Source organism: Lotus japonicus, chromosome 5 (genome assembly GCF_012489685.1).
Source record: "Lotus japonicus ecotype B-129 chromosome 5, LjGifu_v1.2".
Classification (NCBI taxonomy): domain Eukaryota; kingdom Viridiplantae; phylum Streptophyta; class Magnoliopsida; order Fabales; family Fabaceae; genus Lotus; species Lotus japonicus.
Window position 1 is genome coordinate 2,298,461 of NC_080045.1, and position 16,713 is coordinate 2,315,173.

The 16,713-nt window shown below is 42.1% G+C and overlaps 1 long non-coding RNA gene across 1 annotated transcript; it reads left to right on the forward strand.

The window, feature by feature from the left end:
* Nucleotides 1-2,828: 2,828 nt before the first annotated feature.
* Nucleotides 2,829-4,520, forward strand: LOC130720624 (uncharacterized). The gene is made up of 2 exons (XR_009013191.1): nucleotides 2,829-2,917; nucleotides 4,263-4,520. It is a non-coding gene; the product is annotated as an uncharacterized LOC130720624 (long non-coding RNA).
* The last annotated feature ends 12,193 nt before the right edge of the window (nucleotides 4,521-16,713 follow it).

Genomic DNA, 16,713 nt, shown 5'->3' on the forward strand with positions numbered 1-16,713 from the left:
CATGCCATGACAACCAAATCTCCCTTCCAACTTTAGATTTTCCCTTAAAAACTTATTTTACAACCAAATTCGCATAGGTTTGCCTTGGGAAATCCATCATCGGGGCAAGAATTCTCAAATTTTGATATTGGAGATTAAGGGGGCACCTTGGCATAAGGAAACGTGGAATTACATGGCAAACCATGTCTCTCTTCCAACTTGGTAGTTTCCCTTGAAAACTCATTTTCCATCTAAATTTGCATAGGTTAGCCTTGGGAAATTCGATCTCGGGGAAAGAATTCTCAAATTTTGACATGGGAGTTCACGAGGGCACCTTGGCATAGAGAAACCATTTGGGAAATGAGGCTTGCAAAGAGAAACCAACTATCCCTTCCAACTTCATATTTTCCCTTGAAAACTCATTTTCCACCCAAATTCGCATAGGTTAGCCTTGGGAAATCCATCATCGGGGTAAAAACTCTCAAATTTTGACATGGGAGCTCACGGGGGCAACTTGGCTTAGGGAAACCATTTGGGAATGAGGCATGCCATGACAATCCAACTCTCCCTTCCAACTTGAGATTTTCCCTTGAAAACTTATTTTACAACCAAAGTACAAAAGCAAATGTACTATCCTGACGACCTAACCTACATTCTCAGCCACAGCAGAAGCTGGAATTTCCAGAACTGCCCTCCAACGGTAGCATTCTCATGCAACGTTCAAACCCTAATCCTTGGAGTATAAATAGAGGCTGAAGATTGAAAGATGCGGCTAGAAGAACTTACACACGCGCAAGCAATATTCAAACCTTCTAAGCTTTCTTTCATCTTGAATTCATTGTGTTTACTATAAGCTTTTTAGAAGCAATCTCTTTGTAAACAAGAACTTCATACACAGTTGTATAGTTTGCCTTTAGGAGATCAAGGTTAATCGGATCCTAGAGAAGACTAAGAGAGTGAATCTTAGTGTGAGCTAAGTCAGTGTATTGTTAGTCACTTGTAGGTTTCAAGTGCAGTTGTAACATTTACCTGATTAGTGGATTGCCTTCATTCTAAGAACGAAGAAATCACCTTAACAGGTGGACTGGATTAGCTTGAGTGATTCATCAAGTGAACCAGGATAAAATCCTTGTGTGTTTTTCTATCTCTTATATTAAGCACCTTTTGAGTCACGAAAAGATTTGTTAATATCTTAAGGTGGAAGTTTTATCTTGAAAACGTTATTCAAACCACAAATTCGCATAGAGTAGCCTTTGGAAATCCATCATCGGGGCAATAATTCTCAAATTTTGATATGGGAGATCACGGGGGAACCTTGGCATAAGGAAATGTGGAATTACATGGCAAACAAAGTCTCCCTTCCAACTTGGTAATTTCCCTTGAAAACTCATTTTCCATCTAAATTTGCATAGGTTAGCCTTGGGAAATTCATTCTCAGAGCAAGAATTCTCAAATTTTGACATGGGAGTTCACGAGGGCACCTTGGCATAGAGAAACTATTTGGGAAACGAGGCATGCAAATAGAAACCAACTATCCCTTCCAACTTCAGATTTTTCCCTTGAAAACTCAATTTCCACCCAAATTCGCATAGGTTATCCTTGGGAAATCCATCATCGGGGTAAAAACTCTCAAATTTTGACATGGGAGCTCACGGGGGCAACTTGGCTTAGGGAAACCATTTGGGCAATGAGGCATGCCATGACAATCCAACTCTCCCTTCCAACTTGAGATTTTCCCTTCAAAACTTATTTTACAACCAAATTCGCATAGGTTAGCCTTGGGAACTCCATCATCGGGGCAAGAATTCTAAAATTTTGATATGGGAGATCACGGGGGCACCTTGGCATAAGGAAACAAGGAATTTCATAGCAAACCAAGTCTCCCTTCCAACTTGATATTTTCCCTTGAAAACTCATTTTCCATCTAAATTTTCATAGGTTAGCATTGGGAAATCCATCACCTGGGCAAGAATTCTCAAATTTTCACATGAGAGCTCACGGGGGCAACTTGGCATAGGGAAACCATTTGGGCAATGAGGTATGCCATGACAATCCAACTCTCCGTAACAACTTGAGATTTTCCCTTTAAAACTCATTTTCCACCCAAATTCGCATTGGTTAGCCTTGGGAAATCCATCCTCGAGGCAAGAATTCTCAAATTTTGACATGGGAGCTAATGAGGGTGTAAGGCCCTAAGTTCAACTTGGAACAAATTTATTGGAAGTTTGAATAAAATTGAAGTTTTTGGCTATGTTTGATAACTGGCAGATTAGAACTGTCAACTTGTGTGAATTTTTAGAGGGTCTTAACGACTTCATTTGAGAAAACTTCCTTCATGAGAGTTGTAGCCCTTCAAGTCTAGAAAATTATCCAAGTGGTTTCGCGTCGATCCGATATCTGTAACTCCAGATATCCCCGTTTTAGTGAACGCAGTTCCGGCTGTACAGTGCCAGCAGAATTATTGCATTGTTTTTCTTCTAAGTCCGTATTTAATTATGAATTTACCTTTGAGGGCTTAGGTTTTAGTAAGTTTCAGGTCTGATTAGGTAATTAGACTGGTGGGTTAAGGTTGGACTTGATTCGGGCTTGTGGGAAAACAAAACCCTAGCCCAAGTGATGGAGGGTGGGGCGCGAGCTGCTTAGGGTTTGGAGGGGGGGGGGGAAAGAATTCTTTTCTCATTCTGTTCTGAAAACAGAAGTTGGATACCTCTTACGTGAAAAACTCAGGAGAGAAAAGAGTGAGAGAGCCTTCCTTTGCACCCTTGAACCGCCGCCGCTCCTAGCCTTGCCACCACCGTCGGACCGTGCGCGAGAGAGAGAGGACCGTGCGCGAGAGAGAGAGCTGTTTGGGAGAGAGGAAGGTCACGCGTGGGAGAAGAGGAGAGAAACCAGAACCTTGCTCTTCAATTTCATCTTTTCTTCAAGCCTAAGGACAAAGGTAAGGGCTGGTCCTAGGATTGGGTAGATTGCCTAGGGTATTTGCCATGTTTTACTATGAGAAAAGCCACGAACATGATTGCTTTTGCAAGAGTTTTGTGTTCATGATGCTTGCTGTTTTTTTTGCCTTGAGATCTTGATGTTTTGCTTCTGATTTGAGATGAAATGTTGATGCCATGATTCTCCATTAATCATCACTACAACTACCGTTTCATCTATGACTTTGCTTGATTAAAATGATTGAAGATTTATATGCTTAGATCTGCCTTTTGTGCCAGAATTGATGGTTATCTTGGTTCTGGAAATTTAAGCATGATATATGATATATGATATGTGGTTCTTGCTGCTGGAATATGGTTTAAAACTCTGGGACTTGAATGGTTGAAAAATTAATTTGAAGGCAAAAGTATCTCTGCCAGTTTCCTGTACTGGACAGCGAGTTTTGGAGCTTAATATCACCTAATTCTGGATCTCAAATGGAAAAGTGATAAACTATAAAAGTGTAGAGTTTCGAATTATCTTTCCAGTCATGTATCATGTGAATTTTGTGGCTAAGTATTGCGGTCTGTAGACCAGTTTTAGTACACGCTGCACCTGTTGTCCAAAAACACTAAATTTGAGAAATTGTTGGAAATGTTAGTAACATGTGATTAGGGACCTTTGTGAGATTTTTATATGATGATATCTGTAAACTGAGCCTTTGGAATTTGTAAATAATTTGTGAATTTGAGAGGCCCTGATTATTTCTATGCTTTGCATGAAGTTTAGTTGTGACTTGTTTAGGAGGTCGCTCACCCAGCTGTAATTCCTCCTAGTGTGACTGTTATTTCTTGACGTTGTAATCTGATACGATATTAACTCATAAGACTCTAGGATTGACATTAGAGCCTTAAACACCAAGAGAATGAATTTATAACTCGCTTGCAAGTAAATGTGATAAAACGGTCATAGGTCTAGTGAGACTATGGACCATGAGAACGATGGTACCTTGCACGCGAGGGAGTTATTTGGGTTGACTGCGGTCTCCCGTGAACCTTGTGGGCCGGTGTGGCTTCACGTGATTTGGTTGACTGCGGTCACCGTGAACTTTTGTGGATCATTGCGGCTCCACGTGATTTGGTTGACTGCGGTCACCGTGATAACCGTGCCTCTGCGGAAGCACGAAGATGGCCATGGAAGTTTTGGTGGGTTGTGTGAAGTGAGATTCCGTTAGTAACTGACTCTTTCCCATAAAAGACATATAATGTACTTATATTATATATGTTGTTGTTGATTTTGTCATTATCATTCTTTTGTTGGACCTGACCCTGCTTGTTTGCTATGTGTTTATTTAGGGGGGGGGGTAGATGGTCGTGAAGATAATGGCGATGACACATTCTTGGGAGTTGATGCTACATGACGTGCCAATACCGGAGGACGACTACACTTCAGAGGAAGAGGAAGAGGCTAAGGAATAGGGTTTGGGTTGAGAGTCTTTTGTTTTCTGTTGGGGTTGAGAGTTTCCGAAGTGTTGGTATCGAACAATTTTATTGCTTAAATTCGAATGAACAAGTTTTGATGTAATCTTTATTTTCATTCAGGCCTTTGATTCGTACTCTTTACAATTGGTTATTTAAAAAGTTTTACGATGTTGGTTACTTCCGCGTGTTTTTGGAAAGGTTATGTTTCAAGAGTTTTCGTAAAATGAAAGGTTTGTCATTAATTGAAGATTAATAAGTGAATCGACGAAAATTCTTTACGAAAATTGGTTAATTAGTTACTGTGTAACACTCGAGAAATCGGGGCGTTACATTGTGGTATCAGAGCTCCGGTTGAGAAACCAGAGCACTAAGGGTTTTGGGTTTACGAGTTTCCGAACTCGTTGGTGTTTTTGTTTTTGATAAAGATGTTTTCAAAGCTTCACGGTGAGATTGGGTAGACTTGTTTGCTAAGATGTTTGCTTGGCTGTGAGATTGTCTGTAGTTAGTATCATTGCCGTGATATTTGAGACTAAGTGTTTGATTATATTAAGATGTTTGAACTCTGAGATCGATTGATGGAATGTCAATCGAAGGAAGAGTGGGCTTTGGAATCCCTTTTGCGCCCAAGGTGTACGCCTGTGTGCATTTGTGTGCACCAGTGCTGTTGGTGAAGCAGAAGGATGGAAGGTCCAGACTATGTGTGGACTACCGACAACTCAACAAAGTGATCGTGAAGAATCGTTATCTGATGCCTCGGATAGACGACTTAATGGATCAACTTAGAGGAGCGGTGATCTTCTCGAAGATAGATCTTAAGTCAGGATACCATCAGATCCGAGTCAAGGAATCTGACATCCAGAAGACCGCATTCAGGACTCGATACGGGCATTATGAATATCTTGTGATGCCGTTTGGGGTTACTAATGCACCCGCAGTGTTTATGGACTACATGAACAGAGTGTTCAGACCATTCCTGGACAAGTTCGTGGTGGTATTCATCGATGACATCCTAATCTACTCGAAGAGTAGAGAGGAACATGAGGAGCATCTACGCCAGGTGTTGGGCGTGTTGCGAGAGGAACAGCTATATGCTAACGGCTCAAAGTGTGAGTTCTGGATGGAGGAGGTGAAATTTTTGGGGCATGTCATATCAAGTCAGGGTGTGGTAGTGGACCCTAGCAAGATCGAGACGATTCTGTCATGGGAGCAACCTAAGACGGCAAGTGACATCAGAAGCTTTGTTGGGCTTGCTGGCTACTATAGACGATTCGTCAAAGATTACGCAAAGTTGACTTCGCCGTTGACCCAGTTGACAAAGAAGAATCAACCGTTTGCGTGGACGGAGAAGTGTGAGGCTAGTCTCCAGGAGTTGAAGAAGCGGCTGACCACCGCACCCATACTAGCTTTACCTAAGGAAGGAGAACCTTATGACGTGTACTGTGATGCGTCACACAATGGTTTGGGGTGTGTAATGATGCAAGATAAGAAAGCAATTGCTTATGCTTCAAGGCAATTGAAGACTCATGAGAAGAACTACCCTACACATGACTTGGAGTTGGCTGCCATAGTTTATGCTCTCAAGATTTGGAGACACTATCTCTATGGCAGTACGTTCACGATCTATAGCGATCATAAGAGTTTAAAGTACTTATTTGATCAGAAGGATCTGAACATGAGGCAGCGGAGGTGGATGGAATTCCTTCAGGACTATGAGTTCACTCTACAGTACCATCCGGGGAAAAGCAATGTCGTAGCCGACGCTCTCAGCCGGAAGGCTATACATGTGTCCTCAATGATGGTCAAGGAGTTAGAACTGTTGGAGGCTTTCCGAGATCTGAGCTTGAACGTTAAGCTCACACCAGGAAGACTGAGTTTCGGAATGGTGACGGTGTCAAGTGGACTTTTGGAAGAGATCAAGTCTAGACAAGAGACTGATGAAGGGATAGCTGAGTGGTGAGACCGTGTGACTCAGGGAAAGGCACCAGAGTTCTCTATTGGGAATGACAATATTCTGCGATGCAAGGGACGGATATGTGTGCCTGACGATGCAGAGATGAGAAGATTGATCCTAGATGAAGGACACAAGAGTAGACTGAGTATCCATCCCGGAATGAACAAGATGTATCAGAACTTGAAACTTCACTTCTGGTGGCCTGGGATGAAGAAGCAGCTTGCTGAGTATGTTTCTACTTGCCTGACATGTCAGAAGGCGAAGGTAGAGCATCAGAAGCCCGCAGGGAAGCTGCAACCACTAGATGTCCCAGAGTGGAAGTGGGACAGTATTTCTATGGACTTCGTAACGGCGTTACCTTTAACTCGGAGGAAGTTCGATGCAATTTGGGTTGTTGTTGATCGTTTGACAAAGACCGCTCATTTTATCCCGATCAACCTGAAGTACAAGGTGGAGAAATTGGCGGAGATTTATGTGGCTGAGGTTGTGCGTCTACATGGTGTACCGACCAGCATCGTGTCAGACAGAGATCCGAGGTTTACCTCTCACTTTTGGGGAGCCTTGCAGCAGGCCCTCGGAACTAAGTTGAGGTTGAGCTCTGCCTATCATCCCCAAACCGATGGGCAGACATAGAGGACAATCCAGTCGCTGGAAGATTTGCTACGGGCTTGTGTGTTGGATCACAAGGGCAGTTGGGATGAGATGCTGCCATTGATCGAATTCACTTACAACAATAGTTTCCATGCGAGCATCGACATGGCACCTTACGAAGCTTTGTACGGTCGGAGGTGTCGTACGCCCTTATGCTGGCATCAAAATGGGGAAAATTTGGTGATTGGCCCGAAATTGGTGCAACAGACCACCGAGGAAGTCAGGAGAATTCAGGAAAAGATGAGAACCGCGCAGAGTCGCCAAAAGAGTTACACCGACAACCGACGGAAGGAGTTGGAATTTCAGGCCGGAGACCATGTCTTCTTGCGGGTTACCCCGACGACAGGTGTCGGAAGGGCAATCAAGTCCAAGAAGCTTACTCCGAGGTTTATTGGGCCGTACCAAATCACGGAGCGAGTTGGACCGGTGGCGTACAGGATCGCCCTACCACCGTTTCTATCCAACATCCATGACGTTCTTCATGTGTCGCAGTTGCGGAAGTACATGGCAGATGATTCGCATGTGATTACGCCAGACGACATATAGCTGAGAGATGATCTGACAATGGGGGTGCCAACCCACCAAATCTAAGATCGTCGACCGAAGTGTAAGGCGCTTAAGAAACAAGGAGGTGCCTTTAGTGAAGGTCGTGTGGAACCAAGAGACTGGTGACGCGACCTGGGAGTTAGAGGATAAGATGCGGGAATCACACCCCGATTTATTTGTAAACCCTTAAGTTTCGAGGGCGAAACTATTTTAAGGGGGGTGGTATTGTAGGGCCCTAAGTTCAACTTGGAACAAATTTTATGGAAGTTTGAATAAAATTGAAGTTTTTGGCTATGTTTGATAACTGGCAGATTAGAACTGTCAACTTGTGTGAATTTTTAGAGGGTCTTAACGACATTATTTGGGAAAACTTCCTTCATGAGAGTTGTAGCCCTTCAAGTCTAGAAAATTCTCCAAGTGGTTTCGCGTCGCTCCGATATCTGTAGCTCCAGATATCCCCGTTTTAGTGAACGCAGTTCCGGCTGTACAGTGCCAGCAGAATTATTGCATTGTTTTTCTTCTAAGTCCGTATTTAATTATGAATTTACCTTTGAGGGCTTAGGTTTTAGTAAGTTTCAGGTCTGATTAGGTAATTAGACTGGTGGGTTAAGGTTGGACTTGGGTCGGGCTTGTGGAAAAACAAAACCCTAGCCCAAGTGATGGAGGGTGGGGCGCGAGCTGCTTAGGGTTTGGAGGGGGGGGGGGAAAGAATTCTTTTCTCATTCTGTTCTGAAAACAGAAGTTGGATACCTCTTACGTGAAAAACTCAGGAGAGAAAATAGTGAGAGAGCCTTCCTTTGCACCCTTGAACCGCCGCCGCTCCTAGCCTTGCCACCACCGTCGGACCGTGCGCGAGAGAGAGAGCTGTTTGGGAGAGAGGAAGGTCACGCGTGGGAGAAGAGGAGAGAAACCAGAACCTTGCTCTTCAATTTCATCTTTTCTTCAAGCCTAAGGACAAAGGTAAGGGCTGGTCCTAGGATTGGGTAGATTGCCTAGGGTATTTGCCATGTTTTACTATGAGAAAAGCCACGAACATGATTGCTTTTGCAAGAGTTTTGTGTTCATGATGCTTGCTGTTTTTTTTTCCTTGAGATCTTGATGTTTTGCTTCTGATTTGAGATGAAATGTTGATGCCATGATTCTCCATTAATCATCACTACAACTACCGTTTCTTCTATGACTTTGCTTGATTAAAATGATTGAAGATTTATATGCTTAGATCTGCCTTTTGTGCCAGAATTGATGGTTATCTTGGTTCTGGAAATTTAAGCATGATATATGATATATGATATGTGGTTCTTGCTGCTGGAATGTGGTTTAAAACTCTGGGACTTGAATGGTTGAAAAAAAAATTTGAAGGCAAAAGTATCTCTGCCAGTTTCCTGTACTGGAAGCGAGTTTTGGATCTTAATCTCACATAATTCGGGGTCTCAAATGAAAAAGGGATAAACTGGAAAATTGTAGATTTTCGAATTGGCTTTCTATGCATATAAAGAACATAATTTTTGGTCTAGTAATGAGGTCTGGAGGTCGATCTTAGTGACTGTTGCACCTGCTGTTCTTCCTGTACCGGACAGCAAGCTTTAAGGCCTAATATCACCTAATTTTGGATCTCAAATGGAAAAGTGATAAACTATAAAAGTGTAGAGTTTCGAATTATCTTTCCAGTCATGTATCATGTGAATTTTGTAGCTAAGTATTGCGGTCTGTAGACCAGTTTTAGTACACGCTGCACCTGTTGTCCAAAAACACTAAATTTGAGAAATTGTTGGAAATGTTAGTAACATGTGATTAGGGACCTTTGTGAGATTTTTATATGATGATATCTGTAAACTGAGCCTCTGGAATTTGTAAATAATTTGTGAATTTGGGAGGCCCTGATTATTTCTATGCTTTGCATGAAGTTTAGTTGTGACTTGTTTAGGAGGTCGCTCACCCAGCTGTAATTCCTCCTAGTGTGACTGTTATTTCTTGACGTTGTAATCTGATACGATATTAACTCATAAGACTCTAGGATTGACATTAGAGCCTTAAACACCAAGAGAATGAATTTATAACTCGCTTGCAAGTAAATGTGATAAAACGGTCATAGGTCTAGTGAGACTATGGACCATGAGAACGATGGTACCTTGCACGCGAGGGAGTTATTTGGGTTGACTGCGGTCTCCCGTGAACCTTGTGGGCCGGTGTGGCTTCACGTGATTTGGTTGACTGCGGTCACCGTGATAACCGTGCCTCTGCGGAAGCACGAAGATGGCCATGGAAGTTTTGGTGGGTTGTGTGAAGTGAGATTCCGTTAGTAACTGACTCTTTCCCATAAAAGACATATAATGTACTTATATTATATATGTTGTTGATTTTGTCATTATCATTCTTTTGTTGGACCTGACCCTGCTTGTTTGCTATGTGTTTATTTGGGGGGGGGGGGTAGATGGTCGTGAAGATAATGGCGATGACACATTCTTGGGAGTTGATGCTACGTGACGTGCCAATACCGGAGGACGACTACACTTCAGAGGAAGAGGAAGAGGCTAAGGAATAGGGTTTGGGTTGAGAGTCTTTTGTTTTCTGTTGGGGTTGAGAGTTTCCGAAGTGTTGGTATCGAACAATTTTATTGCTTAAATTCAAATGAACAACTTTTGATGTAATCTTTATTTTCATTCAGGCCTTTGATTCGTACTCTTTACAGTTGGTTATTTAAAAAGTTTTACGATGTTGGTTACTTCCGCGTGTTTTTGGAAAGGTTATGTTTCAAGAGTTTTCGTAAAATGAAAGGTTTGTCATTAATAGAAGATTAATAAGTGAATCGACGAAAATTCTTTACGAAATTGGTTAATTAGTTACTGTGTAACACGCGAGAAATCGGGGCGTTACAGAGGGCACCTTGGCATAGGGAAACCATTTGGGTAACAAGGCATGCCATTGCAAACCAAGTTTCCTTTCCAACTTTATATTTTTCCTTGAAAACTTATTTTCGACCCAAATTTGCATAGGTGTTAGCCTTGAGAAATCCATCCTCGAGGCAAGAATTCTCAAATTTTTACATGGGAGCTCATGGAGGCAACTTGGCTTAGGGAAACCATTTGGGCAATGAGGCATGCCATGACAATCCAACTCTCCCTTCCAACTTGAGATTTTCCCTTGAAAACTTATTTTACAACCAAATTCGCATAGGTTAGCCTTGGGAACTCCATCATCGGGGCAAGAATTCTAAAATTTTGATATGGGAGATCACGGGGGCACCTTGGCATAAGGAAACGAGGAATTTCATGGCAAACCAAGTCTCCCTTCCAACTTGATATTTTCCCTTGAAAACTCATTTTCCATGTAAATTTTCATAGGCACGCCTTGGGAAATCCATCACCTGGGCAAGAATTCTCAAATTTTCACATGAGAGCTCACGGGGGCAACTGGCTCGGGGAAACCATTTGGGCAGTGAGGTATGCCATGACAATCCAACTCTCCCTAACAACTTGAGATTTTCCCTTTAAAACTCATTTTCCACCCAAATTCGCATTGGTTAGCCTCGGGAAATCCATCGTCGAGGCAAGAATTCTCAAATTTTGACATGGGAGCTAATGAGGGTACCTTGGCATAGGGAAACCATTTGGGTAACAAGGCATGCCGTTGCAAACCAAGTTTCCTTTCCAACTTTAGATTTTTCCTTGAAAACTTATTTTCGACCCAAATTTGCATAGGTGTTAGCCTTGGGAAATCCATGCTCGAGGCAAGAATTCTCAAATTTTTACATTGGAGCTCATGGGCGCACCTGGGCATAGGGATAACATTTGGGCAACGAGGAATTTAATGGCAAACCAAGTTTCCTTTCAACTTGAGATTTTCCCTTGAAAACACATTTTCCACCCAAATTTGCATAGGTCAGCCTTGGGAAATCCATTATTGGGGCAAGAATTCTCAAATTTTGATATGGGAGATCACAGGGGCACCTTGGCATAAGGAAACGAGGAATTTCATGGCAAACCAAGTCTCCCTTCCAACTTGATATTTTCCCTTGAAAACTCATTTTCCATCTAAATTTTCATAGGTTAGCCTTTTGAAATCCATCAACTGGGCAAGAATTCTCAAATTTTCACATGAGAGCTCACGGGGGCAACTGGACTTAGGGAAACCATTTGGGCAATGAGGTATGCCATGACAATTTAACTCTCCCTAACAACTTGAGATTTTCCCTTTAAAACTCATTTTCCACCCAAATTCGCATTGGTTAGCCTTGGGAAATCCATCCTCGAGGCAAGAATTCTCAAATTTTGACATGGGAGCTAATGAGGGCACCTTGGCATAGGGAAACCATTTGGGTAACGAGGCATGCCATTGCAAACCAAGTTTCCTTTCCAACTATAGATTTTTCCTTGAAAACTTATTTTCGACCCAAATTTGCATAGGTGTTAGCCTTGGGAAATCCATCCTCGAGGCAAGAATTCACAAATTTTTACATTGGTGCTCATGGGCGCACCTGGGCATAGGGATAACATTTGGGCAACAAGAAATTTCATGACAATCCAACTCTCCCTTCCAACTTGAGATTTTCCCTTGAAAACTTATTTTACAACCAAATTCACATAGGTTAGCCTTGGGAGATAACGGGGGCACCTTGGCATAAGGAAACGAGGAATTTCATGGCAAACCAAGTCTCCCTTCCATCTTGATATTTTCCCTTCAAAATTCATTTTTCATCCAAATATGCATCCGTTAGCCTTGAAAATCTATCATCGGGGCAAGAATTCTCAAATTTTGACATGGAAGTTCACGGGGGAACCTTGGCTTAGGGAAACCATTTGGGAAATGAGGCATGCCAAGACAAACATACTATCCCCTCACCCATGATATTTTCCCTTGAAAACTCATTTTCCACCCAAATTCACTTTGGTTAGCCTTGTGAAATCCTCATCGGGGGTAAGAATTCTCAAACTTTGACATGGGAGCTCACGAAGGCACCGTGGCTTAGGAAAACCATTTGGGCAATGAGGCATGCCATGACAACCAAATCTCCCTTCCAACTTGAGATTTTCCCTTGAAAACTTATTTTACAACCAAATTCGCATAGGTTAGCCTTGGAAAATCCATCATCGGGGCAAGAATTCTCAAATTTTGATATTGGAGATTACGGGGGCACCTTGGCATAAGGAAACGTGGAATTACATGGCATACCATGTCTCTCTTCCAACTTGGTAGTTTCCCTTGAAAACTCATTTTCTATCTAAATTTGCATAGGTTAGCCTTGGGAAATTCGATCTCGGGGAAAGAATTCTCAAATTTTGACATGGGAGTTCACGAGGGCACCTTGGCATAGAGAAACCATTTGGGAAATGAGGCTTGCAAAGAGAAACCAACTATCCCTTCCAACTTCATATTTTCCCTTGAAAACTCATTTTCCACCCAAATTCGCATAGGTTAGCCTTGGGAAATCCATTATCGGGGTAAAAACTCTCAAATTTTGACATGGGAGCTCACGGGGGCAACTTGGCTTAGGGAAACCATTTGGGAATGAGGCATGCCATGACAATCCAACTCTCCCTTCCAACTTGAGATTTTCCCTTGAAAACTTATTTTACAACCTAATTCGCATAGGTTAGCCTTGGGAACTCCATCATCGGGGCTAGAATTCTAAAATTTTGATATGGGAGATCACGGGGGATGTAAGATCATGTTTTGATCTAGTAGTACAACTCTATGTTTTGATGATTAAAAGTTAACCTTTTGATATGAACAATTATGGTACTCTAACGTGTTTTTCTGAGTGTGCTATTTACATGCTCTGACCTTAATATTATCTCACACAAATCAGAAGCACTGTGCTTAAAGAGTGATCCTAGCAACGCTTTCGCAATCTCTATGTTCAGTCTGAACTGTAGAAAAGCTTCAGAAGATCTAAAGTATATCAAGCTCTGATAAGGACTCAGCTCACTTGAAGCTCTGATGATCCAGACGCTCTGACAACCTAGACAATCTGAAGACTCAGAAGTTCTGATTTTGTAGAAGACTCTGAAGATCCAGAAGCTGAAGAGTGAAGACTCTGTAGTCCAGAAGCAACTGGCTCTGAAGACCATGTACTTATCCTTTGACGTGAAGATCAGAAGGTACAGCGGTCAGAGGATCCATGCTTCCTTCTGACTCTGATCAACCAGCTTTACAAGTTCCAACACGAAGCGCTCCTCTGATCAGAAGTCAAACGAGGTTAAAGGTCATGTCACTATTCAAAGTACAAAAGCAAATGTACTATCCTGACGACCTAACCTACATTCTCAGCCACAGCAGAAGCTGGAATTTCCAGAACTGCCCTCCAACGGTAGCATTTCCATGCAACGTTCAAACCCTAATCCTTGGAGTATAAATAGAGGCTGAAGATTGAAAGATGCGGCTAGAAGAACTTACACACGCGCAAGCAATATTCAAACCTTCTAAGCTTTCTTTCATCTTGAATTCATTGTGTTTACTATAAGCTTTTTAGAAGCAATCTCTTTGTAAACAAGAACTTCATACACAGTTGTATAGTTTGCCTTTAGGAGATCAAGGTTGATCGGATCCTAGAGAAGACTAAGAGAGTGAATCTTAGTGTGAGCTAAGTCAGTGTATTGTTAGTCACTTGTAGGTTTCAAGTGCAGTTGTAACATTTACCTGATTAGTGGATTGCCTTCATTCTAAGAACGAACAAATCACCTTAACGGGTGGACTGGATTACCTTGAGTGATTCATCAAGTAAACCAGGATAAAATCCTTGTGTGCTTTTCTATCTCTTATATTAAGCACCTTTTGAGTCACGAAAAGATTTGTTAATATCTTAAGGTGGAAGTTTTATCTTGAAAACGTTATTCAAACCACAAATTCGCATAGAGTAGCCTTTGGAAATCCATCATCGGGGCAATAATTCTCAAATTTTGATATGGGAGATCACGGGGAAACCTTGGCATAAGGAAATGTGGAATTACATGGCAAACAAAGTCTCCCTTCCAACTTGGTAATTTCCCTTGAAAACTCATTTTCCATCTAAATTTGCATAGGTTAGCCTTGGGAAATTCATTCTCAGAGCAAGAATTCTCAAATTTTGACATGGGAGTTCACGAGGGCACCTTGGCATAGAGAAACCATTTGGGAAACAAGGCATGCAAATAGAAACCAACTATCCCTTCCAACTTCAGATTTTTCCCTTGAAAACTCAATTTCCACCCAAATTCGCATAGGTTAGCCTTGGGAAATCCATCATCGGGGTAAAAACTCTCAAATTTTGACATGGGAGCTCACGGGGGCAACTTGGCTTAGGGAAACCATTTGGGCAATGAGGCATGCCATGACAATCCAACTCTCCCTTCCAACTTGAGATTTTCCCTTCAAAACTTATTTTACAACCAAATTCGCATAGGTTAGCCTTGGGAACTCCATCATCGGGGCAAGAATTCTAAAATTTTGATATGGGAGATCACGGGGGCACCTTGGCATAAGGAAACAAGGAATTTCATGGCAAACCAAGTCTCCCTTCCAACTTGATATTTTCCCTTGAAAACTCATTTTCCATCTAAAGTTTCATAGGTTAGCATTGGGAAATCCATCACCTGGGCAAGAATTCTCAAATTTTCACATGAGAGCTCACAGGGGCAACTTGGCATAGGGAAACCATTTGGGCAATGAGGTATGCCATGAAAATCCAATTCTCCGTAACAACTTGAGATTTTCCCTTTAAAACTCATTTTCCACCCAAATTCGCATTGGTTAGCCTTGGGAAATCCATCCTCGAGGCAAGAATTCTCAAATTTTGACATGGGAGCTAATGAGGGCACCTTGGCATAGGGAAACCATTTGGGTAACGAGGCATGCCATGGCAAACCAAGTTTCCTTTCCAACTATAGATTTTTCCTTGAAAACTTATTTTCGACCCAAATTTGCATAGGTTAGCCTTGGGAATTCCATCCTCGAGGCAAGAATTCTCAAATTTTTACAATGGAGCTCATGGGAGCACCTGGGCATCGGGATACCATTTGGGCAACGAGGAATTTCATGGCAAACCAAGTTTCGTTCCAACTTGAGATTTTCCCTTCAAAACACATTTTCCACCAAAATTTGCATAGGTCAGCCTTGGGAAATCCATCATTAGGGCAAGAATTCTCAAATTTTGATATGGGAGATCATGGGGGCACCTTGGCATAAAGAAACGAGGAATTTCATGGCAAAGCAACTATCCCTTCCAACTTGATATTTTCCCTTGAAAACTCATTTTCTATCTAAATTTGCATCGGTTAGCCTTGGAAATCTATCATCGGGGCAAGAATTCTCAAATTTCGACATGGAAGTTCACGGGGGAACCTTGGCTTAGGGGAACCATTTGGGAAATGAGGCATGCCAAGACAAACATACTATCCCATCAACTTGATATTTTCCCTTGAAAACTCATTTTCCACCCAAATTCGCATTGGTTAGCCTTGTGAAATCCTTCATCGGGGTAAGAACTCTCAAATTTAGACATAGGAGCTCACGGAGGCACCTTGGCTTAGGGAAACCATTTGGGCAATGAGGCATGCCATGACGAACCAACTCTCTCATCCAACTTGAGATTTTCCCTTGAAAACTTATTTTACAACCAAATTCGCATAGGTCACCCTTGGGAAATCCATCATCGGGGCAAGAATTCTCAAATTTTGATATGGGAGATCACGGGGGCACCTTGGCATAAGGAAATGAGGAATTTCATCGAAAACCAAGTCACCCTTCCAACTTGATATTTTCCCTTGAAAACACATTTTCCATCTAAATTTGCATAGGTTAGCCTTGGGAAATCTATTATCGGGGCAATAATTCTCCAATTTTAACATGAGAGCTCACAAGGGAACCTTGACTTATGGAAACCATTTCGAAAATGAGGCATGCCAAGACAAACCAACTATCCCTTCCAACTTGAGTTTTCCCTTGAAAACTCATTTTCCACACAAATTCGCAAAGGTTTGCCATGGGAAATCCATCCTCGGGGCAAGAATTCACAAATTTTTGCGTTGGAGCTCATGGGAGCACTTGTGCATAGGGAAACCGTTTGGGCAACGAGGAATTTCATGGCAAACCAAGTTTCCTTCCAGCTTGAGATTTTCCCTTGAAAACTTATTTTCCACCCAAATTTGCATAGGTTAGCCTTGGGAAATCCATCATCTGGGCAAGAATTCTCCAATTTTGATATGGGAGATCCAC